Raw genomic sequence first — 17,680 nt, 5'->3', positions numbered from 1 at the left:
AGTGGCTATAATTGAACTAGAACAATCAAATCCATCTCCTGGGACTTCAAGAAGAAAATTGGAGTTCTGATTAGCAAGGGGAAGGAGGAAAAGTCAGCAGTGTTGGGTGGTCAGCGATTCCTTTACATAGTATTCAAGCCCCGACTCCCTTCCCTACCTCATAGCCCACTCCCCTTCTCATCCCCACCTTTCTTTGCTCTCCCATTGGACCCTGCTCTGGCCAGCCAGTCTCCTCATTACTTGACCCATATGCCATGCTCAGGCCCACTTGCACATTTCTTCTCTTGGAGTTCCCTCTGTTTACCATATCTTTCTCCCACACCTTTGCCAATGAAAATTCTGTTCTACAATAAAGGATAAATTCTATTCTACAATAAATTCATATTCATCCCCCATAAATGCAGTCCACACCAGTGTTGCTTTTTTATAAACTTGGGAACACTTAGAATTTGAAAGAAAGTGTGTCTAGCATGGTGGTTAAAAACATGGACTTTACACGGCTACCCTGAAGGTATTTGTTTCCTGCCTATAGTATCTACTAGCTGTGTGACCTTGGGCAAGTCACATGGTCTTTCTGGGCCTCAGTTTCCTCATCTGTCAAATGAGTTTAATAATGACTTCTACCTCACAGGATTGTTGTAAGGCCTAAAGGAATTAATGTAAATGACTTTAGAGCAGTGTCTGACACATGGTGAATGCCATTTGTATACGCTCATTTTACGATTAAACTATCCCTTTCATTACTTAAATCCTAGATTACAAGACTGAAGGAGAATATCCAGATCCGTCAATTCACATGGTAGTTCTGTGAATTGAGGTCTAGAGTGTTTAAAACTGATATTTTCAAGGTCACAGGAGCAATTACATCCTGCTGGCAGGTCCTTGAAATACAGACATTTTGGTGCCAAGGGTGCTCTTTCGGAAACTTTGTAAAATGTTTCTGAACCTCTGGATCTGGGTTTCTCGAAGCCTGGGACTTCACCACCATCAGAATCCCCTGGGTGCTTATTAAAAGTTATGATTCCTGGACCCCATTTCAGATTCCCTGAATAAGAGTCTCTATGAGTGAGGCTCACATCTGCTATTTGAACAAACTGTCCAGATGTTTTATGAACCAAAGATTGGTACCTGCTGCCGGAGGGGTTGGCATTTCCTCCAGGGAAGACTCACATGGACAAGACCTAGGATAGCGAGAAGGATATCGCTAAGGACCCAGGCAGACCTCCATGGAGATGGGAAATCACACTTAGCCAGGAAGGCATAAGGTAAGGATCTCTTGGGTCTATTCAATCACTGTCAGTCAGAGCCCTGTGGGATTTTAGAGACTGAGAAATTTGTCCAATGCTGTGAATTTTCTCAAAGGAATCATGTTGGGGAAGGAGACAAGATGGGAAGGGGCAACTCTCCTGAGACCTGGTTTATGACTCAGCTCTCAATCTTGGGCATTTTTTTCCAGGGCTAATTCCATGGAAAATGTCACTGGAGAAGTCTGACACTTGGAGGACAAATGGGCTAAAAGACCCTTGTATTTGTTTTCTTTGGTGCATAACAGATTACCACAAACTTCACAGCTTAAAAAACACACACATTTATTATCTCATGGCCCCTGTGGGTCAGGAGTCTGGGCACAGCTCAGCTGGCTCCTCTGCTTCAGAATCTCTCACAAGGCTGCAAATGAGATGTCATCTGGGGCTGAGGTCTAACCTGAAGGTTTGACTGGGAAGAATCTGCTTCCAAGCTTACGTGGTTGTTGGCAGCATTTGGTTCCTTACAAGTTGTTGGATTAGGATCTTGGTTCCTTGTCAGCTATTAGTGGAAGACTTCTGAAAGTTTCTGATCATATGGGCAACTTACTTCATCAAAGCCCACAAAGTTGTCTGCTGCCAAGAAGGAAGTGACAACCTTTGTAACCTAATTATAGAAGTATAACCTGATCATATAACTTAATTAACATTGCTGTATTCTATTGGCTAGAAGCAGTTTACTCAAGGGAAGGGGAATATACAAGGCTCTGAATACCAGTACATGGGGATCACTGGGAACCTCCATATTGAAAATTTTCTCTCTCAACCAAAGTGGGTGAAACCATTGGAGAGAAGTGTGGATAATGCAGATACATGATGTGGGCAGGATTATATTAATCCACATATACCACCTCTCAAATTACTTTACTACATTAGCTAGACATCTCATATTTATTCATGAAATATTATTGATGAGGGTATAGAAGTAAGTATTTCCAGGCAAACTAGATGTATAAAACAGGGGACTTCCGCCAAGAGGATTTTAATCCAGAAGGAGAGATAAATTATTATAATACTTGCTTTTAAATTCTCCCTGCCAAAATCCTCACTCTGAAGCCACTTCTGGGAGTAAGAGCACAGGATCTCCTAAAGGTTCCTATTAACTGCAAATATATTATCCCTGGACAGAGAACAAAAGTGATGCATTATATTTCAGCAAGATTTGGCTAACAGTCACAGAACAGGTGTAAGCAGAAACACCGACTCAGACATGGTGACAGACTGATGGGGACAATGTGGTCCAGGCCTTTGTGGGGGGGCTATAGAAGGGCCTCTTTCTGACTGGGGAAGGGGCTGTGACAGCAAGTGCTGGAAGGGAATAGGCAAGCACACTACCAAAGGGACATTCTTCACCAACAATTCTGTCTGGGGCGGACTCAAGTTTCAGGCAACAAAAAGTTAGCAAAGAAAGGTGCTTGGTAAAGTATAAAATCCTTTAACCAATACCCTCCACTTCCAAGCATTATTAATGCAAAAGGAAGTATAAAAGGAGGGTCATTCATTACTTTCACGCACCCAACAAGTTTTTATTGAATGCTCTCTCTGTGCAAAGCATGGGGGCCCTGTCTCTGCTCCCGTGCAACTTTTTGTGGGACCACAAGCAAGGTAACTCCACGCTTCCTTGTAATACTCAGGGAGAGTTATTCCATAGCTCCCGTGGGAATCTGCAAAATATGGCCCCAGTCCTCCTTTCACGGAGCTCTCCTGGAGAGAACAATGAGAGAAGCCAGACTGACATTTCTAAAGTGGGAGCCTCAAGTGAAAACCACTTCTTGGAAAAACAGCAGGAAGAGAGGAGCCCAGAGGTTTGGAAACGGCATTTGATAACAATAGCAAGGGGACTGCTTTTTTGAGGGATTTAAACATGTGCACTGAACTCTAATTGGTGTGGGAGAAACTGGGACGTAGAGATGAATGAACCATCTATTGGAAGAAGGCCTGATGCATGCCTCCCAGTACCAGGCCAGGGACACTGTGCCAGGCTCACTCTGGGCCAGGGAGGTGGGAGGGACAGATCTCTAGCTGAGGTTCCTCAGCAGAGTCAACTGCTTTGTGATCTCCAAAAATCACGTTGGTAGAAGAGAGGAGAGAATGTTTGCCCTGAGCTACCCGATTCTTGTTCTAAGCAGCTGAATTTCTTTATTAACACGACAAGATCTCTAGCCCACATCCAACCATGTTTTAACTTTGCCTATATTGGTCCTTGAAGTTCATGACAGCTCATGGAAACCCCTTATGCAAATGAAGATGCCCAGACCAATGGCTCTGAGCTAGACTAGCCTTATGAGCATTGGGCCATTGTCTTGGTGTTCAAGGGCTCTTGACATTCAGCTCATTCTGTGCAGCAGGCATGGCGGAGATCCTCAAAGATGGACATTCAGAAGCTCTAGCATCTAGAATGGACATCTAACCCCAAGGGCTCTAGAGGGAAGAATTGGAAAGTTCAACAGAGATTTGAAAACTTGAGACTCTAATCACAATGCAAAACTCGGGGCCAAATGAGATAAGAAGGTGTTTCTCTATTAACGCCAGAATAACTTGTCTCTCTCAAATATTACCTTCTTCCATAGATGCTGAGTGACAAAAATTCGTGGCAGCTGGGGAGGAGAGACACAATCTAAATAGGTGGAGGGTCTCTTCCTGAGATTGTGCTCATGGTCTTCCTTTGTATTTTAGTTTCTCTCCTGATTTTAATATTTGTGATCTTTACACTATCAGAGAACAAAGACATACGTAACAGACATCAATTTACTCTGATGAGTTTATGTAATATTATGATTTGTCTTCTTTCACATTTCTAACATTTACCCCTTTCCCCCCAATCATTTTTTTTCTGACGCATGAGGACACTACATTAAGAATCACCAGGGTGGCATATATCCAGACAAAACTATAATTCAGAATGATACATGCACCCCTATGTTCATAGCAGCACTATTCACAATAGCCAAGACATGGAAAGAAACTAAATGTCCATCAACAGATGAAAGGGTAAGGAAGATGTGGCATACATATATATATATATGTAATGGGATACTACTCAGCCATAAAAAGAATGAAATAATGCCATTTGCAGCAACATGGATGGATCTAGAGATTATCATACCAAGTGAAGTAAGTCAGAAAGAGAAAGACAAATACGATATGATATCACTTATATGTGGAACCTAAAATATGACACAAATGAACCTATCTATGAAACAGAAACAGAGCCACAGACATAGAGAACAGACTTGTGGTTGCCAAGGGGGAGGGGGATTAGGGGAGGGAAGGATTGGGAGTTTGGGGTTAGCAGATGCAAACTGTTATATATAGGATGGATAAGCAACAAGGTCCTACTGTATAGTACAGGGAACTATATTCAATATCCTGTGATTAAACCATAATGGAAAAGAATATGAAAAAGAATGTATATATATGTATAACTGAATCACTTTGCTGTACAGCAGAAATTAACACAACATTGTAAATCAACTATACTTCAATAAAATAAATTAAAAAAAATAAAGAATCGCCAGGGTGGGCGATTGATACGTGAGTACTGGGAGGGAGAAGGGTGGGCTAGGATGTAGAGGGGATACTCACCCACTTCAAATCCCTCCTGCTCCCTTGAAACTATACTTCTGAGCAGGAGCAAATCTATCAGGTTGGCAGAAAAGTTATTAGAAAATGAGAAATCTCTGAATTGTAGAATAAAGGAGCCACTTAGAGATCCTCTGCTACAATCCGTTCTCAGAAGCCAAGAAAGGATAGGGAATGTACCCAGGTCACAACAAAGAGCAAAACTAGGATACAATGCCAGGTGTGTCTGGCTCCCAAGCTTAGATTCTTTCTCCATGCTGAGCCACCCCTGAGACGCTCAGACACTGACACCACAGAGGGATTCAAGCATCAGACCCATTTCTCCTCAGGCCGTTTGCAAAGGCCACTTTCTACTTGAGAACATAAATCTCTGTCCTGTCCTACAGTGGGTAGCTTGTCCTAATTCCTGTTGTGTCTCTTCCCTGGTTTCCCCCCACCCGCTTATGTCCAGCCATTCCCTGGGCCCCAGCGGGCAAGAAGAGGCTTGCCCAGTTGAATTGAACCCCATGGTGGCCAAGTCCCCACCCGCCTCCCTTTTGTAAATTTCCCTATGCTAATCTTATAACAACTTTACACACACATACGCACAGAAACGAGCAATAGTTAACAAGAAGAATCTCAGTCAAAGGAAACATGAATGTTTAAAAAGCAAAGAATATATTTTAGCTCATAGAGCGGGGCTGATCTGGAAATAATCTGGTTTCGATATGCCTCTCGTGTAACCCTTCGAAAATATAAGACCCTTGCAGAACTCCCTATCTCTAATTTCTTTTGTTGCAATTTTCCAATAAAATCTGGCCCTGGCCCAAGTTCTCAGAGGACTAATAAGGATAAGAATGTCCCTGATTTTCCTTCAAAATGAGAAATCATTTCAACGTGAGGAGTTCGGCCGCAACTGGCACAATCCCCCTGGGTCTTTGGATTTCAGGAAAAGGGACCCGGGCCTCTTTCTCTGGCCATCCCAACAGCCTTCCAGACTTATAATTATTCAGTCAGCAGCCCAGAATTGTGGCCTACTTAGTTTTCTCTAAAAGCACTTAAGGACAGTTTAATGAAAGGAAAGAGCAGCAAAGAAAGGGGGAAAATGCTTTTTTTAGGAACAGAACAAAATATCATGTTTTCTTCTCTTTCTCTCTTTTTTCCCTTTTTGCAATATTTCTCCTCAGAGAAAATTATAGTCTTGAAAGCCAGCAATGTGCTCTGTATGTTTTGCTTATTACAGTGGTTAAAACGAGCACCACGGATGATGGAGTATCATTATAACATTCTTGATACCCCTGATATATTTGTGCAAACATAGTTGTGGGCGATGCATGCACAGCGATGAGCCCGTGTTGTCTGGAGAAGCCTCTCTCCATCTTTGTTTATTCGCACAGCCTCCTGCCTTTCTCTGGAATCCATCCTTCGTATTCCTTTGTACAGCTTCTGTCTCTTCGAGCTCCCCTTTTCCTGAACTTACCTTCTTTCCCACCTCCCTGGAACAGCATCACGATGTTTGGGTGCCAAACAATTTGCAAAGGAAATGGTTCAAGTTAGAAATGGAGTAAGATGGAGGCTGTAACCACAATGTAGGATTTCGGGTCGTTACCACTTCATTTCCTTTGGTTTGTATCTGTGCCTTTCTCGATTTTCTGTTCCTGTCTACAGGATCCCAGCAAGAGGCCCCCATTTCCTAGCCGGTGGAGCGGGAGGGCGTCTAAGAGCCAAAAAATAGAAAAATAAAAACATAATACCGTTCAAAGGCAATATTGCAGAGCACCGAGTCAAATGCTGTTGGGACAATGAAGAATAATACCCTCCTCCATTCCACTCCTTGCTCTAAAAATGTTTACAATGTGCAAAAAAGGAAAACATGAACCATTAATAAGGCCAGACAGGTCAAGGGCCATAGGCGTTCAGGGAATAAGGGCCCTCTGAGGGCTGGAAGATTCTAGGAAGGTTCCATGGAAGAGCTGGCCCTGCGTGTGAATGAGGTGGCCCATCTTGGAAGTGGACCCTCCAGCCCCATCGAACCTTCAGATGACTACACCTCCGGCTGACATCTCAACTGCAACCTCATGAGAGACCCCACACCAGAACCTCACAGCTAATCTGATCCCAAACTCTTGACTCACAGACACTTTTGAGATAAAAATGTTTACTGTTAACTTTTTTTTAAACTAAGGAAAAGTACGGTTGGAAGATATACTGTTCTTCCTGGGCTCCTGAAGGCACAGCAGATTTAGGCTGGAGAATTGGCGAGGGGTGTCTCCAGTTTGGACAACTATGGGAAGAGGAGACACCTTTGGAGCAGAATACGTGGGCCCAGGGAGTTCTAGAATAAGAAACAGATGCATCAGGTATACTGGGCATCCTGGTGACAGTGGACAAGTAAAGGGATACAAGTTTAAGACTGGGACTTTGGGGAGGGCAAAGCCAGGACGTTTTATGGAAAAATTACCTTTTACAAATGCAAAGTGTGGGAATCCCCTGGCAGTCCAGTGGTTAGGACTCAGTGCTCTTTCACTGCCCTGGGCCCGGGTTTGATCCCTGGTTGGGGAACTAAAATCCCACAAGCCACATAGTGCAGCCAAAAAAAAAAAAGTATAAATGCAAGGTGTTCTGGTTGTAAGACAGGGTGAGCGGTATGTTTCAAGCACCCCTCAATGAGGTCAGTCATGTGGCTTGGAGATCATTTCCTCCCAAACACTGCTTTCATTATCCTCTTATAGTGTATTTATCCCTTTTGAGTTTGATCTTTCTTTTTCCTCTGCTCTGCTTCTTGTCTGCCCCTCCCTGGTGCATGGCTGGTAATATGCGTTGGGTTCTGAGATATTATGTGAGTGAGTGGATCAGTGCTTATATTGTGAACTACCAGGGAGATCCCGTTTGTTTCCAGGATGTTTGTGCTTTGGACCAGAGCAGGAATTGTAATAATCTTATTTGTCTTGTCCGTTCTCTCAATCTGAGCTGTGTAGCATACTAATCAGCAACCATAGGTAGGTATTTAAATTGAAATGACTTAAAATTAAATGTAATTTAAAATTCAAAAAAAAAAAAAAAGAGCTGGCCCTGAAGGATGGATGGGGCCCAGGAAGAGTAGTGAGAAGTTAGGAGAACTTTTCAAACAGAAGAAGCCGTAAGCTTTAAAGGCATGTCACTCACGGTTGTCCTGTGGGTCAATTCAACACTGGAAGGTTGGTGGGACATTCCATAAGAACACTTTCTAAATAAGCATTACTTATATTCTAGATGGACTAATTTGCCCACTTCGTTGGCCTCTGGTGCTAATAATGCAAATCTTTTGAGTTCGAGCCTTCTTCTTAAAATCTAGTATCTACTTAGTTATTGGATTCTGTCTGTCTGGGGACACAAACACTTTGGAATTCTGACAAAAGCTATGGACTGTTTCCCTAGAAGAAGTCACATGAACACAAAACGAGGCTTGTAATTTCAAGGGCTTCCAGAAGCCTCTTTATGAAACCCAGGTGAAAATGCCTGGACTAAACCATCCCCGAGACAGAGATTGACTTTGATTCATCATGGTAGCCTGATGTGCAGAACACACTAGTTGGTCACTGAAGGTTGAATGAATAGGAATGAATTCTGTGTTCCCCCATACTTTTTGGCCCCCGGGACTTCCATCCATCTGCCCTCCTGGGGCCACAGACTCAAGTTCCCCGCTGATCTGGATGCCAGTGTGGAAGACTCTCACAGAACCTGCCCATTGTGCTTCCAGCTCCTATCCTGGTATCCAAGAACCTGTCCTTTTCTTGAATCCATCTCCTTATTGTTCTGGGCCCATCTTGCATCTTATCTCCTGAGGGCTGGACTCTCTCTGGCATCTAAGGTAATAGTTAAAGGGATCCATGTCAACATGCTAAAGGAAGAGAAATAGACAAGCCTCTCCTTTCTCTTGTTTCTGTGCCCAGAATACCCATTGCATCTTCATGGTTGCCTTCTGGAACCAGACTTCAATCTTACTTTCTAGTCCTGAAGTGCCTCCAGTGAGAGGAACTGAAACCTAGTGGAATGGGACTTATCTCCTGGGAAGGTCAGAGAAGAAGATGCTTTGTGGCAGGAAGAAGCTGGTCACACTCTCTCTAGCCATACTCCATGTTAAGAAAGATGATCCAAAATTTGGAAATGACACAAAAGATGACTGAGCTCCCTTTTGGAGTCATACTAGAGCACTGCCTCACAAGCCTTGATTTTGTCCTGGGGATATAGCCTTTTTGACTTCTTATTTAATACCGATTAAGAGCCCGGACTTCGTAAAGTTAGTTGTTAATTTATAGAAGATTGATAGATGACATATAATTTTTGTCTGGTAGAGATGTAAGCAAAGTCTGTCTAATAAAAAAGATGATTTCAAGGGATAGAGTTGTATGGTCCTGTAGGACATTACCTAATTTTGTATTTAAAGTTTCTGTCTTACTTCGTCAATCTGTCTTGCATTGACTATATATACTGCAGTCTCTTTCATTCTCTTGTAAAGTAGTTTTAGCATCCTGCAGTTTTCTTGATTAATGAGTTCAATGAATCTATGAACTCACTCTACAGTTGTATGGGAATTGCGAGTTTTTTTTTTTGAGAACTCTCAGCTACATCTCAGCTGTGGGCAGACGCCAATGTCAGAGGTATTTTAAGACCCAGAGTGCTGTAGGGCAGCACTTCTCAGACTCTAGTGGACACACGAATCACCTGGGGACCTTTTAAAATGCAGATTCTGATTTGGTGGTTCTGGAGTGGGGCACTACTCACAAGCCTCCCAGGGATGCCCGTTATGCTGGTCCATGGACAACACTTCACTGAGGCTGTAGAATGTACATAGTCTTCACCAAAGACTGGATGGATCTGTAAATCTGTGTCCCCACCTCCACCCCCCACTCCCTGCCCTTCGAAAGGCACAGCAGAACCAACCCAAGAGACAGCCCTGACTACCAAAGACCTGGGCTTGGTGGGGAGTTTCTGGAAACTTTCGGGGGAGGTTCAAGTGTGTGTAGAAGGGAGTGGGTAGGAGGGTGGGGCAACCAAAAGGAAATGAAGTGATTCATGCTCAACTGCGATTGCATGAGCATTAAATACAATCTGAGGGAAACCCAATCTCCCTATTGCAAAGGGCAATATCCAACTTGGAGCGCTGCTCTCCAAGCAATACAGCCTCCTCCCTCTCCTGACGGACCCACCCAGACTCTTCCCCAAGGAGCCCTCAGGGCTGTCAAGTGCATGGGCAGTGCTCAGACTTCGTGTTTTCCATGGCAGTTGAGCTCTTTTCCCCTCCTTTGGGAAGAGGAGAGGTGGGTCCCTTTGGTTTTCAGTGGGCACATTTCAGTACGTTGGTGGCCTGCCTCCGCTCTGCTACATGCTCTCTTACATCATGGTGCACTCATATTTTTAATCCTGCACATTTCTTGGAAACACACAGATGTCAGAGACTCCAAGAAACACACAATTGGTTTAGTTCACTCCTACCCCTGGGCCTCTACCAAATCGAAGAGGTATCTGTTCCCAGAGAGAATGGAAAGCTTCGATTCTGGAGCTCAAAGACCTGCTCTTGGACTGCACTGCACTGTGATGAGGAGAGAGAGAGAGAGCAAGAAAAGGGGAGAGAGGAAGGAAGGGAGGGAGGGAGGGCATTGTTCATAAAGCTAGATTTATTCTGTGAAAGAGATGTCCTTTATTCTGAGAGCATGTTCTCTCTGTCTTTTTTGGAGGTCATGTTAGATATCTTCATTGAGATGATGTTGGTAGTAAGATGACAGATTTTGTGTTGTTTTGCTTTTGTTTTTTATGACCTTGTTCAGTAAAATAAAAAAGTTGGCAATCCCATGCTAGTCCTCCAATTTTGGGGGAAACTGTTCTACTCTGGAAAGCCACACACCCAAGAATCACTTACGCTGGGCTCTCAGGCTATAGCTGGGATACCCCTGAGTAACTGAGTCCCTACTTGCATCTTTCTGGAAAAACAGCCTTTGATTCCCGGGACCGGCCAGTGTGGGAGCAGGTAACTTTCTTCCTGACGTGGGCAGCCCCTCTGCTCCTGCCTTCACCAGTCTGCTTAGAGGGAAGAAACACTTGGCAAAACAGATAACAGAGCATCTTCTACACAGATTTAACATAAGGTTTGGAGACTGGGAATGAGTTAGAGTTTGAATACCTGGGAGTGAGTCTTGGTTCTTCCACTTAAAAACTGTGTGAACTTTTGCAAGTGGTGTAATATTTTTGAAGCTGAAAAAACTTTCAGTTGCCAAGAGAATAAAATCAGTAACATATATGAAGAGCTCTGTAAAACATAACATAAAAGAGCTGTGAAAATATAATCTATTGTTACAAGACCTCTCCCTCCCTCCTACCAAATTTCCACACACAAATGAAACATTGTTGGGTTTATAGCTAAGATTTCTGGCTCCCTTGTGCCCACTTTTGGTGTGGGGACAATTAAATGATCTCAGAGATAAGCAGTCTAATTTTCAGTTATTTATTAGATTTTAATATCTGGAGTTTGTCAGGGCATCAAGAGCTATCTGGGTAATTCAAATGTGCATCCAAGGTCAATAACCACTGTTTACAGAAACGGGGTAGAGAAAAGTTACCTAACCTAACTAGCTAAGTTGCAGCTTATCAAATGTTCTGACATAATAATCTCATTTCAGTCTTAAAAAATTGAGTTTTAATGTTCCCAATCACACATGAAAAACAAGAGGTTCTAGAGATTAAATTATTGCCCAAATTCACACCATCAGAGCGGCAAGGACAGGATGCTAATATATTTTGGGGTGATTCAGAAGCCCTGCCCTTTACCCATCACTACCTCATGCTATCAGAGAGCCAACACTGAATCTTTTTTTTTTTTTAATAGAAGGGTTTTTGTTTTTATAAATTTATTTATTTATTTATTTATGGCTGTGTTGGGTCTTCATTTCTGTGCGAGGGCTTTCTCTAGTTGTGGCAAGCGGGGGCCACTCTTCATCGCGGTGCGCAGGCCTCTCACTATCGCGGCCTCTCTTGTTGCGGAGCACAGGCTCCAGACGCACAGGCTCAGTAGTTGTGGCGCACCGGCTTAGTTGCTCCGCGACATGTGGGATCTTCCCAGACCGGAGCTCGAACCCGTGTCCCCTGCATTGGCAGGCAGATTCTCAACCACTGCGCCACCAGGGAAGCCCAACAGTGAATCTTAATTCACTCACCATGGGGGAATTTTTTTGACAGGGTACCAACTTGGATAAATGGTCCCAACTTGACCATTTATCAAAAGTGTAACTTTGGACCCATCTCTTTTGATAGATCCTGTACCATTCATAGAAGAAATATAAAATCTTCTCAAATAATTTCCAGGAAAGTGATTATAAAAAAACAAAACCAAAATCAAAATACTTTGCAATTGTAAAAATCATAATTATTAATTTTCTCTAATGAACTAACTTACCATTAGCCAAGACTTGCTGTTTTTGCCATAACTGAAACATAATTGAAATGTCATTCATTTTCTTAGTAGGGCTGGTAAATGGAACTGCTCATATCTGAAGGGTTAAATAAAATATTTTTATACTATTTACACTGAGCATTAGCTAACTCCCTGGGCTAATATTGGACATTATCCCATCAGTGTACATTAGATGTAACATAGGCATCTGTTACCGATGCTAAACATCTAATTGGGGGAGTGGAAATATAATATAATAAAGAGAATGTATATATGAGGAAAACTGAACTCCAAAATGCTTTAAATTACAACATGATGCCTCCCACTTTATTTAATCAAGTCCTTTCTTATAACTCAGTTAAAATGAGAGGGAAGAGAGAAAGGGAAAGTAATACTAAAATTTATTCCTAATTTTAACTCTGAAGTATACAAATCATAGTGATTTGGTGAAATAGTTTGAAGTTTCCCAAAAAAAAAGAAAAAGAAAAAGAAGAGTTCTGTGTTTTTCCTGTAAGGCCTCTCTTCGAGAAGATAATTACAGAAACGTTACCTTAACCATTCTAATATTCTGACCCAAGAAAATTTAGATGTTGCTAATGTTAACACAGATGCTGCAGAAATAGACATGGACCAACAGTGGCGAGTCTGGGTGATAAGGGTCAGTGCCAGAAGGTTCCTGGGGTCCTCAAAACCTCAAAATATAGACAAAAACAAATTCAACTCACCAAGTATTTCAGTTACATCTGGTGAGGTGACCCAGGTTAGCCAGGAGAACAACAAATCTGCTTCTACATGTTAGAGTATGTTTGACTTAAAAATGGCAGGAGGAAGCAGAAAATAAAGTCTGTGTCCCTAAAAAGTGCTTGATCTTGTCCATCTCATAAGACATCTCTCTTCCTTCCTCCTGTCCTGAAGTCACCAAAAGATGGCAGACGCCAGTAAAGACTCCCTCACATAGCAGCAGTGGAAGGCACACTCCCTCCTTGAGGGCTTCCCTGCCTTCAGTAAAGGAACTCAAGGGAGATCTGCTAAAACAGTGGTCAGCAAACTACTCCTGTTTTATTTTTAAATAAAATATATTGTCTAGGGCTGCTTTTATACTGGGAAGGCAGAGTTGAGTAGTTGCCACTGAGATCACATGGCCCACAAAGGGTAAAATATTTACTACCTTTACAGGAAAAGTTAGCCAACTCTTGTACCAAGAAGGGCACCAGCTACAGAGCACCAAGATTGGTATTTTATCAACTCCCAAACTCTGGTTCTCAATCCTTCTGTAACCCTAGCACACCTTAGGGAAAAAACATATATCCATCGGTAATACCATCTACCTCCTCTAAGGAGTAAGGATTTTCCATGAAGCTAGTGCAATTTAAGCTTCGTGTCGCTCACTTGCAGAAGGTCTTGGGAGGGACCCTAGGGATGTGTTCATATGGTTAGATGTTTTTATAACATTTGAAAACATAAGAGATAGAGACTATTGTGTCTTTCCATTCCAGCTTCCCTTCCGCTAATCTTCTCCATGTCTTGGGTAGTGCTGGATGGAAAGTGGGAATTTTGTGGATCCAATTAAATAGAAGTTGAGATGGGGAGTTGGGGATACATCTAACTGGGTTTCATGAGACATGGATAGAGAGAGACAGAGAGATGCTATCTCATAGGCACTTCTCTTTAGGTTAAGCTTCTGCCAGCCTCCCAAGATAGGAATAACTCTCCGGATTCTTCTGACCGCCCACTGCGCCAAACCATTGTCATTGTGACATAAAAGTACAGGCTTAGCTGTCCTAGCACAGCGGATACGTCCTGTGACGTCCATCGTTGAAAGTGTGTGGTTGCAGGGGAGAAAACGTTGTGAAATGTGTGAAGCCAGAAGCTAGTCTATGGGAAATTCTACCCAGGCTTACAGTACATAACGGAAAAAAACATGATAGATTTTTTCCCCCCAAATCTTCAGTCTAAAAATGTCAGCTGGCACTGTTCATTACAAGTTGTGATGCTAAAAAAAACTTTTCTATCGATAATAAAATTTTTTTTCAATCAACCACACTGAAAAAGGTCAAAATATCTATTTTTCTTATAATAACCTATAATGGAAAATAATCTGAAAAATATATATATATATTTCTTTTGCTGTACACTTGAAACTAACACAACATTGTAAATTAACTATACTTCAAAGCTTCGAAAGAAAGAAAGAGAGAAAGAAAGGGAAAGAAAGAAAGAAAATACCTATTTCTTTCTGTAGAAAATGATAGTATAACATTGCAATTGTATAAAGAAATGCTCAAAGAGCGTGCAGTCCACACATATAGGAAAACTAGTATTATAGAGTGCATCAAATAATTAATAAAAACATCATGTTGTTTTCTGGATTTTGTGATGTTTGTGGTCACCTTTTTAAAATTAGTAATGTCTTGTGATGTTATCTTCATTCTAAAAAAATTGTATATCCTTTTTCATAACTAGGGGCCCCCAGATCAAGTCAGCTTTAGGCCCACAAAACCTGGCCTATGTATGTACCTACTCACACACACTTGTGTGTTATTAAAACACAGATTTTCTTTCTTTCTTTCTTTCTTTCTTTCTTTCTTTCTTTCTTTCTTTCTTTCTTTCTTTCTTTCTTTCTTTTTTTAATGCTGGCCATTATAACCCACTACATTGATGCAGTGATCTAGTAACGCATTAGGATTCCCAGTAGAAAAAAGCTTCCTTAAAAGTCTATACAAACAAATTATCATTGTAAGTGAATCTATTCCTAAATGGATGTCTCATGTCTCATCCCAAGTTACCTTGCTGCAATGGTCTGGATGGGATAGAAAGACATAAATTGCAGAGCTTGGTTGACCTGGATCTGAATCCTGACTTCACCTTTTTTGCCCTCCGAACTTCCCTGAGACTTAGTTTCTTTATCTGTCAAACAGGGAAACTGGTGCCGACTTCATAAGGTCCTCGTGAAGGGGAAATGAAGGAACCAGTATTAAAGGCGTAGCTCAAAAGCTGGTGGACGGCAGGCCTTCCACCCTGGAGGTTCCTCCCCTTCACCATCAGCATCACTCTGGGAGCCCCCAGCGGCTCCCGCACAGAAAACACAGCTGGCAAAGAGACACTCCGAGGAAAGCCTCTGTAATTAATGTCATATTCACTCAATTTCAGGTCTAGACAATATTTTTCTAAAACAATTGCTTCCAAGGGCCAGTAATAAAAACAGAACAATGTCAGTCATCAGAACTCAGAAAGGGGAGAATAAATACTGCCTGACGGGTCCATTCAAACTTTGATCCGAAATCCTGCATTCCTCTGGGAGACTTATAGTAAATGATTTCCACACTTCTCCATGGCTGTTGGTCCTTGCTGTGCATGGCCCTGTGTCTCAGGAACAAAAGACAGGAATGCAGAGAGAAGACGGCTTTAAGACTCTCCTTTAAGGGATCCAGAAGCCTCAGCGACTGAAGTAGCAGATGTTAATTGCCCTCTGGAGATCACTGTCCTAGATACGGTGTGAGACGGGTCCTCTGAAAGCTATGGACAGCCCCAAATCTCTGACCTAGAGTATTTCCCCAACCAGCATGCCAGGGGTCTGAAATCCCATCTGCTACTTAGGACAGCTGCCTGTTGTCCTGGAGAAGCAGAGGACGAGATGAAAGGGAACTGGAATTTTCCCTGGTATTGGGCCTGTTGAAGGGGGTCTCTGCTCTTCCTCAACCCACCTCTACGCTCACCCCATTCTCATTCTTCCTAACTAGTTAGGAGCAGGGACTACGGAAAGCGCTGGCCACAGTTGCCAAAGTATCTCAACTCGGAGAGGGTGCCATTTTGATGGAATTCTTTGCAAATGGCACCTCCTAGAAATGCACAAAGTTGTTGTTCATGTGCTGGCAATTTAGATCTTCCGTCCAGAGAAGTTTCTTCACATCTCCCTTCATGGGGAGAGAGAGTGAGAGACTAGAAACAGAGAGAAATGGAGAGGCTGACAAGAGGAAAAAGAGAGAAAGAGGAGGCCCAGAGGGAGACACAGAGAGAGGAAACTGGAGACAGAGGCTGAGTGGCCTTTGTTACAGTCTTTGGGAATCAACCCAAGGCTCTTCAGTAAATAGAATTCAGCAAAGAAGCCAACAGACGTTCCCACGAACACAGGGCACAGACCACCCAGCACTCAGACTCCTTCGCCAGATCCTGGGGTGTTGTCACCAGAATGAGTATCTCGGTCTGCAGAGGCCCTGGGAGTCATTTGTGTTTGCCCACCCCCGCCCCCGACCTTAGATTCCCATATTTGAAGGAGGACAAGTCTTTGTGATCCGAAACGAAAATCTGCATCCCTCTCTCTCCCTCACGCCACCCAGATTCAGTAGCCCCTCCCAGCAAGAAGGGGCAGCTCAGCTCAAAATGGCACGTGGCCTCCTTGGGCATGCTCACCCACTGGGCACCCAGCAACCCTCCATCCTTTAAAAATAGGTCTTCCTCCTGCAATTTCTCCAAACCAATCAAAAATCCCCTTCTCCCGTGAAGGTATTCTCCACCAAGTCAAAGGGGAGCCTGATTTAATAAAATCTTACGTATGAGTGACTGATGATCTTCCTCAGTGCTTCCAGGAGCATCTACACTATAAAAAAGCAATTTATGACCAAAAGAAACAAAGAACCAGGAAGATGAATCTCTCCTTGGTAGGGCTCCAGGGACGGAGGCAAAGGGAAGGGATAAAGTTCAGGAAGGGTGGAGCCTTCATGGAAGGCCCAGCTGGTCTGCTAGTGCCCCTAAGTCACACCACAAGGGCAGGTGCTTGCTCTATCTAGGTCGAAAGTTGCTTCAGCATCCAGGAAGTCACAGCTCTCCTCGGATCAGAAACCTGATACACCTGTTTTCTGCCATAGCATCTAACAGGAGAGCCAAGGGGATGTAAGGCAGCGGTTCTCCAATTGCGAGCCCTGCAGCGGCAGCACGGGCGGGCGTCGCCTGGGATCTCATTAGAAATGCAGAATCAGAAACTCAGGGGGTGGGACCCAGGAATCTCTGTTTCTACAAGCCCTCCAGGGAAGGCTGATGTACTTCAAGGCTGAGAACCATCTATAGAGCATGATGAACAGGGAACCTTCGTCTACCTCCAGCTAGTTTCAAATCTTGAGTAACTCTATTCACTTCTGTGAACTTCAGTTTCCCCAAATATCCAATAGTATGATGGGATTTAATCAGTGTCCTAGGGAAAACTGGTTTCCTCAAATGCTGCATGAAAAAAAAAAAAAGAATAGCCAGATCATTCTGGAAAACCGTTCCTTAGACATCCGTAATACGTATTAGCCTATTAAAGACTTCAAAAAATCCAACCATGAATAAAGGAGCCTGTTTAACTGTGTTTAACTCCGTGTTTGGGAAACATGTTTGAGTGTGGATCTTCTTT

Source organism: Balaenoptera borealis (genome assembly GCF_965194805.1).
Source record: "Balaenoptera borealis genome assembly, chromosome: 12".
In the NCBI taxonomy this organism is placed as follows: Eukaryota; Metazoa; Chordata; class Mammalia; order Artiodactyla; family Balaenopteridae; genus Balaenoptera; species Balaenoptera borealis.
Note: the sequence above shows the minus strand (reverse complement) of the source record.